We start from the raw sequence: 14,528 nt of genomic DNA, 5'->3' as shown, positions 1-14,528 counted from the left end.
ATTCACACATTCAAAATAAGTATGGATAATTAATAGACACTCTTGGGGGTATGGCCTTAGAGCCTTATGCAGAAGGTGACAACTTGGACTTGTCTCACAGAGAAAGTAATTGCAGAATTCATAATATGGGTAAAATGGTAGTAAATTGTAGTGCTTTCACTTAGCATTAAGCTGTCATATTTTTGATGACCAATCAGTGAAAGGCAACTTTCCGTTGCCCCGAGTTTTTCAGTTCTAATGGTTAGAAAGGAAACCTTTGGGGTGAAGAAATTTCTTGACTGTAAAGCATGCATTAAGGTAACATTTTGATTAAAGTTGGAAATGAAGTGCATGTTTTAATTAAAAACAAGCAGGAACAGTTTTGGTTTAAAAAACGCAGTGGATTATTTTATTATTTCCTATTCTCACACAGCTACAGAAGAATGTTTTTTTCACTGATTACTTTCTATTCCATTTCTACTTCATAAAATCATAGGATTTTAGAGTTGGAAGGAATGTAGAGGTCTTTAATACAATTTCTTTTTTCTACAAATGAGGAAACTGAATTTCAAGAGAAGTCACTCAGCTTGCTAGAGGCCAAGTTGGAATGAAAATCCTGGCTCTTGACACCTCTCCATTTCTCTTTTTGCTGGACCACATTTCCACTCAGAAGTTAAGTTTAAAAATATATTGAAGGGTGAGATTTCCAGAATGGTGAAGTAAGGAGCTCAGTAGACCCTCTCTCCAGAAAAACAATTTAACTATTTGGAATTATTTAAAAAAAAACAATCATTTAAAGTTTCCAGAAAATATCCAAAGGGCGTATAGCAATTAGAAAAATACTGATTCAAGAAAACCTATTAAATATCAGTAGGAACAGCAAGAGTGTGTGGCATTTGGAGAATTACCTGCATATCCTCTACCATACCAGGTCTATGTTACAGAAGCTCTACCTTGGGTGCTCTATTCTCAGCAGCTATGGTGAAGATCTTGGGAGGAGGTAGGGATCCTCCCCCCAGCTCCCACTCTGGGGCTGTGGTTTCAACCTGGCATGAGTAGCTGCCTGTATTTCTTATCCCCTCAACCCTGTGTTGCAGAAATTTATTCCACACAGGCACAGCCAAAAGGACTGGTGATCCCTTCTACCACCAAGCCTCCATTCTTTGAGTGGAAGCACTATTCTGTGTGCAGGCTGAGAATACTGAGGCCCTGGTTTTTTCCACCCTAGCTTACTCAAAGTTTGGGTGTTCCACTCAAGGAGGAAAAAACCCCAGAAAACCAGGGACTTCCACCATGCCCCAGTGCCCACTCATAAAGTGGTGGTTTTACTCTAGGCCCCTTACCCCCAGCTTCAGTTCAGTGGTACACAGCTTCTTTCTAAGTGGAAGGTATACAGTGAGGACAAAGAATTCCACCACTCTGCCTGAGGGAATTGACTTCATTTGAAACAGCATGGAGAACTCTGTCCCTAAGGACATTGTCAAAAACGAGATTTTGGTGGAGAGCAATTAGGAGGAGCTGGTGCAAGCAAAGCAGCAGAGCAGCCAGAAGTTTAATAAAGAGAAACCAAGAGGAAACCAAAAAGAGCCCTCCTGGGAGCACAGTCAACTCAAGATTGAAAAGGCTGTATGCATGTGCTGGGCTTTGCCTACTCAGGACAATTAGAGCAGAACATGGGGCAGACTTAAAAGCATTTCTTAATACATGCAGACCCATCACACAGAGTAAAAGCTTTGCTGGCACAGGGAACTTGACCAGACACTGAACAATAAATTGCTCTGATCTAGAGGTGACCTTTAGGAACACAAAAATTGCTCTGATCTAGAGGTGACTATTAGGAACACAGCCTTAAAAGTAAAATACACATCCTTGGCAATCTGGAAGACTATGTATTTGTGTAAAACCGTGCTCTCCAGAACAGAGCAGGAACCTCCCAGCTACTAGTCCCTGGTTGAATGTGGGTCAAAAGAAAACCCTCTGACATATAGCAGCCTCCAACCACATGCATGTCCAAGAGTAAAAATCTTGCCAACAAGTGCATTATGCCCACCCAGACACAACCCTTAGGTAGCTAGACTAAAAGAAATAACATCAGCCTGCACACTGTGGAGCAAATAAACAACCAAGCAAATACCAATCCCCCAGAGGCGGAGGATCATTATCCAGGTTGTTATAAGATACTATTGTAAAATGTCTACTTTATAACAAAAAACTATAAATGCAAAGAAACAGGAAAGCATCACCCATATACAAGAAAAGCAGGCAACAAATGCTACCTTAAGGGGCACAGACGGTGGATGTTGCACACAAAGGTTTATCAGTAAAGAAATAGACATTATTTTAAAAGAACCAAATAGAAATTCTGGAGTTGAGAAGTAAAGTAACTGAAAAGAAATTTATTACAGGAGCTCAATAGTATGTCTGAGCTGGCTGAAAAAAGAATCTGCAAACTTGGATCAATAAGAGATTATGTAATCTGAAGAACAGAGATTAAAAATAATGAAAAATGTTTTCGAGAAATGTAGGACACCATTAAGAATACCAACATATTCATAATGTAAGCAGAGGAGAGGAAAGGAGAAAAAACATTCAAAGAGACAGATGGAAACATCTAAATTTGATGAAAAACATTACATGCCAAAAAAGATCAACAAACACCAATTAAGATGTTCAAAGCTAAAGATAAGGAGAAAATTGTAAAAGCAGTAAGAGAAAAATGACTCCTTACATGCAAGGAAACCACAGTATGATTAACAGGTAAAGTTTCATAAGGAACACTGAAAGCCAGAAGACAGAAGGATTTACATATTCAAATTTCTGAAATTTAAAAACTATCATCCAAAAGTCAAGTGAAATAAAGATGTTATAAATATTTATTTATTTATTTATTTATTTATTTATTTATTTATTTTCAATATATGAAGTTTATTGTCAAATTGGTTTCCATACAACACCCAGTGCTCATCCCAAAAGGTGCCCTCCTCAATACCCATCACCCACCCTCCCCTCCCTCCCACCCCCCATCAACCCTCTGTTCTCAGTTTTTAAGAGTCTCTTATGCTTTGGCTCTCTTCCACTCTGACCTCTAAGATGTTATAAAAAAAAAAAAAAAAAAAAAAACATTGCTAGTAAATATGTATTACCCAAAAATACAAAGGAAATTCAGGCAAAAAGCAGGTGACACCAGACAGTAATCCAAATACACACACACACACACACACAGCACCAATAAAGTCACTTATTGTAGATATTAATAAAAGACGGTATAATTGCATGTTTTTTCTTTCTTTTAGGAGAATTTACTTTTTTCCCCACTGGAAAATAATGTTTATTGAGATCCCACCAGCTGTACAATCTGCTCCTGACATTAAGCTCCTTCTTCCTTTGCAGTTCAGTCTTTCTTAAGTGGTCCTATAAATGCTTTCTTCTCCACAGTCTGGAATTAGCCATGGCCAAACTTGGTGATGGTAACAATGAACTTAAGATCAGTCTTCTCCAGGGCCCACCATTTGGTCTGCACCAGCAAGGACTTGCAGAGAGTAAGCACTTGCTTCTTGGTTCCCACCACACAGCATGACAAAGTCTCTGGTCACTTCACCTTATAGTGGACAAAGCTACTCAGAGGATTGATGCTCTTGTCAGAGAGATCATAATCAGTGGAAGCATTGTTCTTAATCATTTTGCCATCCTTGATGAGTTAGCCCTGGCCAATCTTGTAGATCTTTTTGTTGATCTCAGTGTGGTGATGATGGTAGCCTTTCTACCTAGCCCGTGCCACAGAGAAGGCCACTCAGGTAAGATGCCATGCCCAGTACAGCCAACCTTGTGCAGCCCCTGGTGGGTCTTGCAGGGTAGCTTCTTGGTGTGCCAGCAGCTGGTGACCTCTTTGTAACCTTTCCGTTGGTGATACCAATGACATCTATTATATCATTCTATCCAAAAACTTGGTTCACAGGCAGCTGCTGCTCAGCTTCTCAGCTACCGTACCTCCGTTCACCTGGATCTCCATGAGGTGGACCTTCTTCTGGCATAGAGGCAATCTGGCATGTGGTGATGACACAGATAAGAAGAAGTGGTACTTCTTCATGCTGTTGAAGTCCTGCTCTAGCTGCTTCTTGCCATCATCATCCTGCCACTTCTTGCAGTTTTTAGTGAAGGCCTTAGAATTATGCCAGTTTTTATAGAAGTGCCTTCTGCACACCTAATGGATGTGCTCAGCAAAGATGGTCTTAAAAGTGTGGAGGCATTGAGGGGTTTCCTCATAGACCATGATGCCCACAACCACCATGGGTGGTGTCTCCACAATGGTCACAGCCTCCATAACTTCCTTGTTCACCTTGGATCATGGCCTGTTGACATCCCGCACAATGTGAGTCTGGCCAGCCTTGTAGCCCAGTAAGTCTGTGAGGGGGACAGGCTTGGAAGAGCCATCCTTGGGAAAATTCTTCACCTTCCCATAGTGCCAGCTACTGCATTTCTAGGACACAAAACCCAGGGACCCATGCTTTGGGAGTGGAGAATTTCCTGTGAGACATTCTGCCACCTAATGCTGCCGGTAGAGCAAGAGAATTTTAGAACTTCACTTAAGTTGACTTAGAAAACAACCACATGAATCAATGTGTATTCTTTTGTTGGGGGTGGAAACAAAGCTCTCTGGGAGTAATGAAAATAATTCTTTGAAATGAAACCATATGATACCTAGAATCCCCAAGAACAAATGAAGAGAGCCAGAAATAGTATATAAGACGATTAACATAACAAACTATGAATATAAACCTGCCCTCCTCTTAGATGTTTTGAAAGATATAAGATCATATAAACTAATAGTTTTATCTATGTATTGAGTTTGACATATATAAAAATGTATATGCATATAAATGTAATATATAAATGTAATAGGTATAACAATAATAGTACAAAAGGTGGGATGGAAAGGAGCTATATAGGAGTAAAGGTTATATATTTCACTGGAACTAATCAGTGTAAATATGAGGTAAATTTTGATAAGCCTTAGAAAAACCACTAAGAAAGTAGCTTTAATATACTTAAAACATTGTAGAAATCAAAATGTTACACTGGAATATATCCACTTAATATAAAAGAAGACAATAAAGTAGGAATAGAAAAAAAGACCTGAGTCATATAGAAAAAATTAAAGTGGAAGATGTAACAATATTAGATATGGATTAAATAATCAAGTCAAAAGGCAGAGATTGTCAGATTGAATAAAAAATCAAGCTCCAACTTGATCCAATGGTTATCCTGTCTATAGGAAAAGAACTTCATATTCAAAGATACAAATCGGATGAAAATAAAGGATGGGAAATATATATATCATGCAAGCACCAACCATAAGAGAGTTGAAGTATCTATATTAATATCAGACAAAATAACTTTAAAACAAATGCTACTAAAGATAAAAAGGTACATTTCATAAAGATTAGAAAGTCAATCTGTCAGGAAGATATAACAATTTTAAACATATATGCACCTAAAAACCTATCAAAATAGATGAAACAAAAACTGACAAGAATTGAAGGGAGAAATAAGTCAATTCAACAATAATATTGGAAGATTTCAAGGCCCTAGTTTCAATGATAGATAGAATAAGCAGAAGATCAAGGAAATAGAAAACAAACAGAACACATATTCTCCCCAGCACATGGAACATTCTTAAGGATAGACCATATGCTAGGCCAAAAAAACAAGCTTCAATAAATTTTAAGATTGAAATCATACAAAAGATATTCTCTGGCTACAATAAAAATATTAGAAATCAGTAATAGAGGAGGAAAACTTGGGCAGCTCAGGAAGGAAATTAACACACTTTAAATATGTACCAAGGAAGAAATCACAAGGGGAAATGAAAATAACTTGGAGATGAATGAAAATCGAAAAAAACTGTATGGGATGCAGCTAAAGCTGTCACTCAAGGGAATTTTATAGTTATAAATGCCTGTATTTTATTTTTTTATTTTTTATTTCTATTTTTATTTTAGAGTGAGAGCACGAGAGGGGGAGAGGAGCAGAGAGAGAGAAGATCTTAAGCAGGCTCCACGTTGAGTGTGGAGCCCAACATGGGGCTCAAACCCATAACCCTGAGATCATTATCTGAGAAAACAGGGGTCCATGCTCAACTAACTGAGCCACCCACGCTCCCCTAAATGCCTATATTTTAAAAGAAGGAATGTCTCAAATCAGTAACCTAAACTTCTACCTTAAGAAACTCGAAAAAGAAGAGCAAACTGAGCCAAAAGCAAGCAAAAAAAAAAAAAAATGTTTAGAGCATAAATTAGTGAAATAGAGAATAGAAAATCGGTAGAGAAAATTAACAGAACCACAAGTTGGTTCTTTGCAGAGATTAACAAAACTAAATTTTTTAAACTAGACCAGTAACAAAACAGTGAAGACTCAAATTAGTAAACAAACAAAAAAGAATGAAAGGATATTACTGCCAATTTTACACACGTAAAAAAGACTGCAAAAAATATGAAGAGCTATATGCTAACAAATCAGATAACTTAGATGAAAAGGACAAATTCTCAAATACAAACTACTGAAACAGGCTTGTGAAGAAATAGCCAAGCAGTACAGATCTATAACAAGCAAAGAGATTAGATTACTAATCCAAAAACTACCCACAAAGAAAATCCCAGTCCTAGATGGCTTCACCAACTGAATGTAATTCAAGAAGAATTAATACCAATACTTCACAAAATTTTCCAAAAAATAGAAGATGAGGGATTTTTTTCCCAACTCATTTCAAGAGATCCTGATACCTATGGATGGATAGATGACTGATGATAGATAGATAGATAGATAGATAGATAGTGAAATCCTCAACAAAATACTAGCAAACTGAATCCAACATTTTGAAAGGGTTGTACATTATAGCCAAATGGGATTTATCCTGGAAATGTAAGATTACTGGAATCCAAAATCAATGTAATATACTACAGTAATAGAATAAAGGACAAAAAAACATGATCATTTCAATAGATGAAGAAAAACATTTGACAAAATCCAACATCCTTTCATGATAAAAATAATAAAGTAGGCATACGAGGAAACTTCTTCAATCTGATGAAGGCCATCTACAAAAACCTCACAGTTAACATAATACTTATTGGTGAAAAACTGAATGCTGTCCTGCTAACATCAGGAATCAGACAAAACATCTACTTTTGCCACTTCTGTTTGCTGTTGTACTGGAGGCTCTATCCTGGGCAAATAGACAATAAAAACAGAGGACTCTAACTTTCCAAATGCAAAACTTATCCCAAAACTACAGTAATCAAGATGTGTGTGGAACTGGCATAAGGATGGAAATATAGATCAGTGGAATACAATTGGGAGTCCAGAAATAAGCCATTGCATTTATGACCAATTGATTTCTGAGAAAGGATGCCAAGATGGTTAAATGGGGAAAGAAGATGCTCTTCAGCAAATGGTGCTGAGAGAACTGGATACCCACATGCAAAAAAACAATGTAAACTCCTTCACACCACATATAAAAACCAAAGTAGATCATAAACCTAAATGTAAGAACTAAAACTATGAACTCTAAGGAGAAAACAGTAAATCTTTATGACCTTGAATTTAGTCAGTGGTCAACAGCACAAGCAACATAAGAGAAAATAGATAAATTGAACATAAGATTAACAACTTTTGTGCTTCAAATGATGCCATCAAGAAAGTAAAAAGAAAATAAGTGTTGGAGAGGATGTGAAGAAAATGAAACTTGCACACACTGTTGATGGGAATGTTGGTTGGTGCAGCCACTATAGAAACACTATGGAGATTCCTCCAAAAATTAAGAATAGATCTACCATATAATCCAGCTATTCTATGTCTGGGTATTTATACAAAGAATACCAAGACAAAAACACTGATTTGTGCCCCTATGCACATATATGCAACCGTATGTTCGCTGCAACAGTATTTACAATAGCCAAGAAATGGAAACAACCTAAACGATGATCAGTGGATGGATAGAGAAAATGTGGTATGTATACACACAATGGAATATTACCCAGCCATAAAAAAGAACAAAATCTTGTCATTTGCAGCAACATGGATGGACCTTAAAAGTATTATGCTAAGTGAAATAAGCCATATGGAGAAAGACAAATATATGACTTTACTCACATGCAGAATCTAAGAAAAACAAATGAACAAACAAAACAGAAACTCGTCGATATAGAAAATAGATTGGTGGTTACCAAAGTGGAAGAGAGGTTTGAGGTGGGCAAAATAGACTTAAAGGGATCAATTATATCCATCAATTGTGAGGGATTGTAACTAGACTTTTAGTGGTGATCACTTTGTAGTGCATACAGATGTTGGATTATAATGTACACCTGAAACTTAGATACCAATTTTACCTCAATAAAAAATACTTTTTAAAAAAGTGTGGGGTGCCTGGGTGGCTCAGTCAGTTAAGCATCTGACTTGGGTTCAGTTCATGATCTCATGGTTCATGGGTTCAAGCCCCACATTGGGCTCTGTGCTGACAGCTCAGAGTCTGGAGCCTGCTTCAGATTCTGTGTCTCCCTCTCTCTCTGCCACTCCCCCGCTCTTTCTCTCTCTCTCTCTCTCTCTCTCTCTCTCTCTCTCCTTCTCTCTCTCTCTCTCTCTAAAACATTAAAAAAATTTTAAGTGAAAAGATTCTTAGATTGGAGAAAATATTTTCAAATAATATATCTGATAAGGACTGTATCCAGAATATATATAGAATATATAAATGCAATTATAGTCAATAATAATAAATCTAATAACCCAATTAAAAATGGGCAGAAGATCTGAATAGAAATTTTCCAAAGAAGATATACAAATATCCAATAAGCACATGAAAAGTTGCTCAACATCATTTGCCATTAGGGAAATGCAAACCAAAACCACAGGGAGATACCACTTTACATTCACTGGATGGCTATAATAAATAAGAAAAAATAAGAATGTTGGTAAGGATGGGGAGAAATTTGGACTTTCATACATTGCTGGTAGGAATGTAAAACGGTGCAACTATATTGGAAAACAGTCTGATCCTTCCTTCAAGTTCCACTCCTAGATAGTAACATCATTCAAAATAGCACAAAAGTGTAAACAACACAAATGCCCATCAACTGATAATGAATAAATAAAATACTTTATATCCATATAAAGGAATATTACATGGAAATAAAAATAAGTAATGAAGTACTAATCCATGTTACATATAGACCCCATATATTGTATTCTTCCACTCTAAAACATGCAAATCTATAGGAATAGAAGGTAGGTTAGTGGTTGCCTAGGGATAGGGGTGTGTGGCAGAGGAATGGGAAGTTACTGCTAATGAGTATAAAATAAGGATATTGACTACAGCCTGTGTTATCATGTGGCTCATGACATAAGATGTCTTTTGTACATATGCTGTGCTGTGTTAACCTTAAAAAATAAAACTGCCTATTATTTTACCAGCAAAATGTAGGTTTATTCAGGAATAGCAGGTAATTGCAGTCTAGGAAAAGCAAGCTATGTCAAAATCTTAGGCAAGTCCACCCAACAAAGGAGTGGAATGCTCTTTTATAGAGGAAAGTGAGGAGTTGGAAAAGCTGTTTGTAAACAAAAAGTTCATTGGAGTAACCTGGGAGTTCTAGATATAGTGGCTTTTCATTGGCTGAGATGTTGCTGATAGAGGAAGAAGTCTTTCTTCCTCCTGCTGGGGTAGTAAAGTAGTATCCATGGTTCAAGGTCCCTTCCTGTTGGGTCTGCAACTGACTGTGAGTGGTAGGGTGTGAGAGCTCCCCATGCCAAACCTCCCAACTCTATTTTAGTGAGATTTCCCTTTATTAATTTTTACATTTTCCCCTTTTGATCATGATCTTTCTTTGAAAGCATCACTGATCAAGAGTCAGGTCCTTTATATTTAGTGGGTTTTTTTCCCACAGTTCCAGGAAGGACCTTTTCTGACTGTCATGTCCTACATCAGAGGGAAAGTGCGTAATAGAAGGAAACTACTTAAGGCCATATGTGAGTAACGAGGAAGATTAGGAGGGAGAATCTCTCAGGCACTTCCCATCTAAAGTCTACATCTTCTTAAGGTCATAAGTATTGGAGATCATCTTGAAGCATCATAATCTTACTGGGTACATCTTTTCTACGGAAAAAAAAAGGTTCAACAGTCAACAGACTACAAAACTTAATTATACAGGACAGAAGTAGCATAGCAATTCCACGTTATATATGATAGTTCTAAACCAGGACTCTACGTTTGAAAGTAGCCAACTAAAATATCTATTGGCACCTAATACAACTTAGGGGAGTAAATTTCTCCCTATAAGGGTAAACCTGGAGTCGTGTATGCCTCCTAGAAGTCTCTGCTTAAAGCAGCAATGAAAGCAAAATAGTGAATACTTCAGGAGCACACTGAAAGGATTAACTGAGTGCATTTCGGAAGATACAGTACAGGCATAAACATGAAGAAATAGCTGGTGAACTTTTTATATAACAGCAAAACGTCAAAGTATTTTTACCTTGAATATTTAGAACCATATGTGTTTTGATAATACAATCTACAAGCTTGTAAATTCAGAGACCATGAATTTGGATAAGAATCTGAAGTTAGTTAAAAGTTTAGATGAAAGAAAGACTTTTGTGAACTCTGAACTTCCAAACGTTCAGAAAAGACAAGTGACAAATAAATTTGTCATGAGACATTGATGATGCTGTTTCCAAGAGGCCATAATTATAGGAGAAGTTTCCTCCTTTTGTAAGAGTATGGGGAATTCAGACAAGAGCATTTTCTTTCCACAGGAGAGCTATAAGATGTGACAGTGAAAAAAGGTATACAAGCCTAGTCCAGATATCTTGGGAAAGCTGTCTCATCAGATGTCATCTTCCTCAATTCCAGGAAGCCTTTACTTTCAGGTCACTAAATGGTGTGCAGGTTCAGTCAGGGGTTGGTGTTTTTTTAGATGTGTCACATAAATCCTAGAGTCTATTTCCTGGAGTTTGATGGCATACAGGTTGGTTAGCAGTTCCTGATGAGGGGCTTTCCAGCAAGGTTGAAGGGTGTTTATGGAGGTGTCTTTTACAACAGACAAAATCTCCAGGTTGCAAGGTGTCATGCTTAAGATCATCTCCCAGGAGTGCACTGTGAAAAGATTAGTCTACCAAAGCATAGTTATTTTTAATAGAAACAATTAAGTCTTTACAATATTAAAGCATATCTCCCTTTATCAACTGTGGGTCAAAAGGAGGCAGGGGCCAAATGCAGTGGACATCCTATGACTATCTTAAAGGGTGAGAGTTTATGAGTTCCCAAGGGAGTGGATCTGATATTTAGAAGGACCAGTAACCAGGCTTTGGGCCAAAGATTTTGGAGAGTTACTACAAATTTTGTCAATTAAGTCTTAATAGTGCTGTTAGTGAGTGTGACTAACTCTGAGAATTGAGGGTGGTATGGCACAATGAAAGTGTTATAACACCAGGCAAACAACACAATTGTCAAAGCACCTGACCAGTAAAATATGTTCCTCAATCACTATAAAGTTCAAGAGGGGTTCCCCAGGAATACTCATTTCTAACAGAATTTTAGCCATGGAAGTGGTGTTGGCCTGTCTACAAGAGAATGCTTTGGTCCAGTGAGAAAACATACAAACCATGACTAAAACATGTACACCCATGAAATGGAAAAGCTGTGTGAAATCCATTTGTACTGTTTTTGGATTCCCTGGTTTGTATTTTGGACAGGTGGAACAAGCAAAGTAGGCACCTTTTGCATCCTGATTAACTTTTTCCCACCAATATTGGTTCATGAATGCTACCATTTTGTAAGTAGATCAATGGTTTAATGCATGCACAGTTGTAAATAGTGGGAATTTTAGGATGTCTGGTAGGGCCAGATAGTTATTTGGTCCAAACCAGAGTTCTCTTTTTCTTGAGCCATCAATTATTAGATTTCCAGTGTTGTTTTTCCCTTTTGGGGGCCAATTGTTGGGTATCTCTTGTCAATTTTTTCTAAAACTTATCATTTGGGAGAACATCCCCTTTATATATGATGGGATTTGGCTCTTTGTATCCTTGAGAGCAACATTTTCATTGGAAATATAAGTGAGGTGGATTAGTTTGGCTTCCAGGATGTGGAGTCTGGAACCTTAATAGCCAGAGCAGCTGACAAGAGTATGGCATCGAATAAATGTTTGGACATAGGCATTTCTAATATTGTTCCTATTGAAGGTAAGGACATCTCATTGTTTCAATACTAATTCCAAAGTCATGAGCTACCCCAAAGGCACACCAACTAATAGTATAAATGCTTGCAGTTTTGCCTTGGCTAAAGCACAAGAGGCTCAAGTAAGGGTGTATAATTCAGCCTGTTGGGCCCAAGGAGCCAAAATGTAAAAGTGCCATCTCAATGACTTCAAAAGGAGTTATAATAGCATACCCAAAAAAATATTTACCATTTCATTCTTTAAATAAGAACTATTAGTTCTTCAATCCATGAGCACGGAATGTTTTTCCATTTCTTTACATCTTCAATTTCCTTCATAAGCTTTCTATAGTTTTCAGCATACAGATCTTTTACATCTTTGGATAGATTTATTCCTAAGTATTTTATGCTTCTTGGTGCAATTGTGAATGGGATCAGTTTCTTTATTTGTCTTTCTGTTGCTTCATTATTAGTGTATAAGAATGCAACTGATTTCTGTACATTGATTTTGTATCCTGCAACTTTGCTGAATTCATGTATCATTTCTAGCAGACTTTTGGTGGAGTCTACCAGATTTTCCATGTATAATATCATGTCATCTGCAAAAAGTGAAAGCTTAACTTCATCTTTGCCAATTTTGATCCCCTTGATTTCCTTTTCTTGTCTGATTGCTGATGCTAGAATTTCCAACACTGTTAAACAACAGCAGTGAGAGTGGGCATCCCTGTCGTGTTCCTGATCTCAGGGAGAAAGCTCTCAGATTTTCCCCATTGAGGATGATGTTATCTGTGGGCTTTTCATAAATGGCTTTTATGATCTTTAAGTATGTTCCTTCTATCCCGACTTTCTCAAGGGTTTTTATTAAGAAAGGGTGCTGAATTTTGTCAAATGCTTTTTCTGCATCCATTGACAGGCTCATATGGTTCTTATCTTTACATTTATTAATGTGATATATCACATTGATTGATTTGTGAATGTTGAACCAGCCCTGCATCCCAGGAATGAATCCCACTTGATCATGGTGAATAATTCTTTTTACAGCTGTTGAATTCTATTTGCTAGTATCTTATTGTCAAAATGTCAATACTACCCAAAGCTATCTACACATTCAATGCAATCCCAATCAAAATTGCACCAGCATTCTTCTCGAAACTAGAACAAGCAATCCTAAAATTCATATGGAACCACAAAAGACCCCGAATAGCCAAAGTAATTTTGAAGAAGAAGACCAAAGCAGGAGACATCACAATCCCAGACTTTAGCCTCTACTACAAGGCTGTCATCATCAAGACAGCATAGTATTGGCACAAAAACAGACACATAGACCAATGGAATAGAATAGAAACCCCAGAACTAGACCCACAAACATATGACCAACTAATCTTTGACAAAGCAGGAAAGAACATCCAATGGAAAAAAGACAGTCCCTTTAACAAATGGTGCTGGGAGAACTGGACAGCAACATGCAGAAGGTTGAAACTAGACCACTTTCTCACACCATTCACAAAAATAAACTCAAAATGGATAACGGACCTGAATGTGAGACAGGAAACCATCAAAACCCTAGAGGAGAAAGCAGGAAAAGACCTTTCTGACCTCAGCCGTAGCAATTTCTTACTTGACACATCCCCAAAGGCAAGTAAATTAAAAGGAAAAGTGAACTACTGGGACCTTATGAAGATAAAAAGCTTCTGCACAGCAAAGGAAACAACCAACAAAACTAAAAGGCAGCCAATGGAATGGGAAAAGATATTTGCAAATGACATATCGTACTAAGGGCTAGTATCCAAAATCTATAAAGAGCTCACCAAACTCCACACCCGAAAAACAAATAACCCAGTGAGGAAATGGGCAGACAACATGAATAGACACTTCTCTAAAGAAGACATCCGGATGGCCAACAGGCACATGAAATGATGCTCAACGTCGCTCCTCATCATGGAAATACAAATCAAAACCACACTCAGGTATCACCTCACGCCAGTCAGAGTGGCCAAAATGGACAAATCAGGAGACTATAGATGCTGGCGAGGATGTGGAGAAACGGGAACCCTCTTGCACTGTTGGTGGGAATGCAGACTGGTGTAGCCACTCTGGAAAACAGTGTGGAGATTCCTTAAAAAATTAAAAATAGACCTACCCTATGACCCAGCAGTAGCACTGCTAGGAATTTACCCAAGGGATACAGGAGTGCTGATGCATAGGGGCACTTGTACCCCAATGTTTATAGCAGCACTCTCAACAATAGCCAAATTGTGGAAAAAGCCTAAATGTCCATCAACTGATGAATGGATAAAGAAATTGTGGTTTATATACACAATGGAGTATTATGTGGCAATGAGAAAGAATGAAA

General features: G+C 37.5%; 1 pseudogene; it reads right to left on the bottom strand.

The window, feature by feature from the left end:
- Window positions 1–3,291: 3,291 nt before the first annotated feature.
- On the bottom strand, window positions 3,292–5,337 carry LOC123594807 (annotated as a pseudogene).
- Between the last annotated feature and the right edge of the window lie 9,191 nt (window positions 5,338–14,528).

This window comes from Leopardus geoffroyi, chromosome X (assembly GCF_018350155.1).
Source record: "Leopardus geoffroyi isolate Oge1 chromosome X, O.geoffroyi_Oge1_pat1.0, whole genome shotgun sequence".
In the NCBI taxonomy this organism is placed as follows: Eukaryota; Metazoa; Chordata; class Mammalia; order Carnivora; family Felidae; genus Leopardus; species Leopardus geoffroyi.
This window is presented reverse-complemented; position numbering and strand designations above follow the sequence as displayed.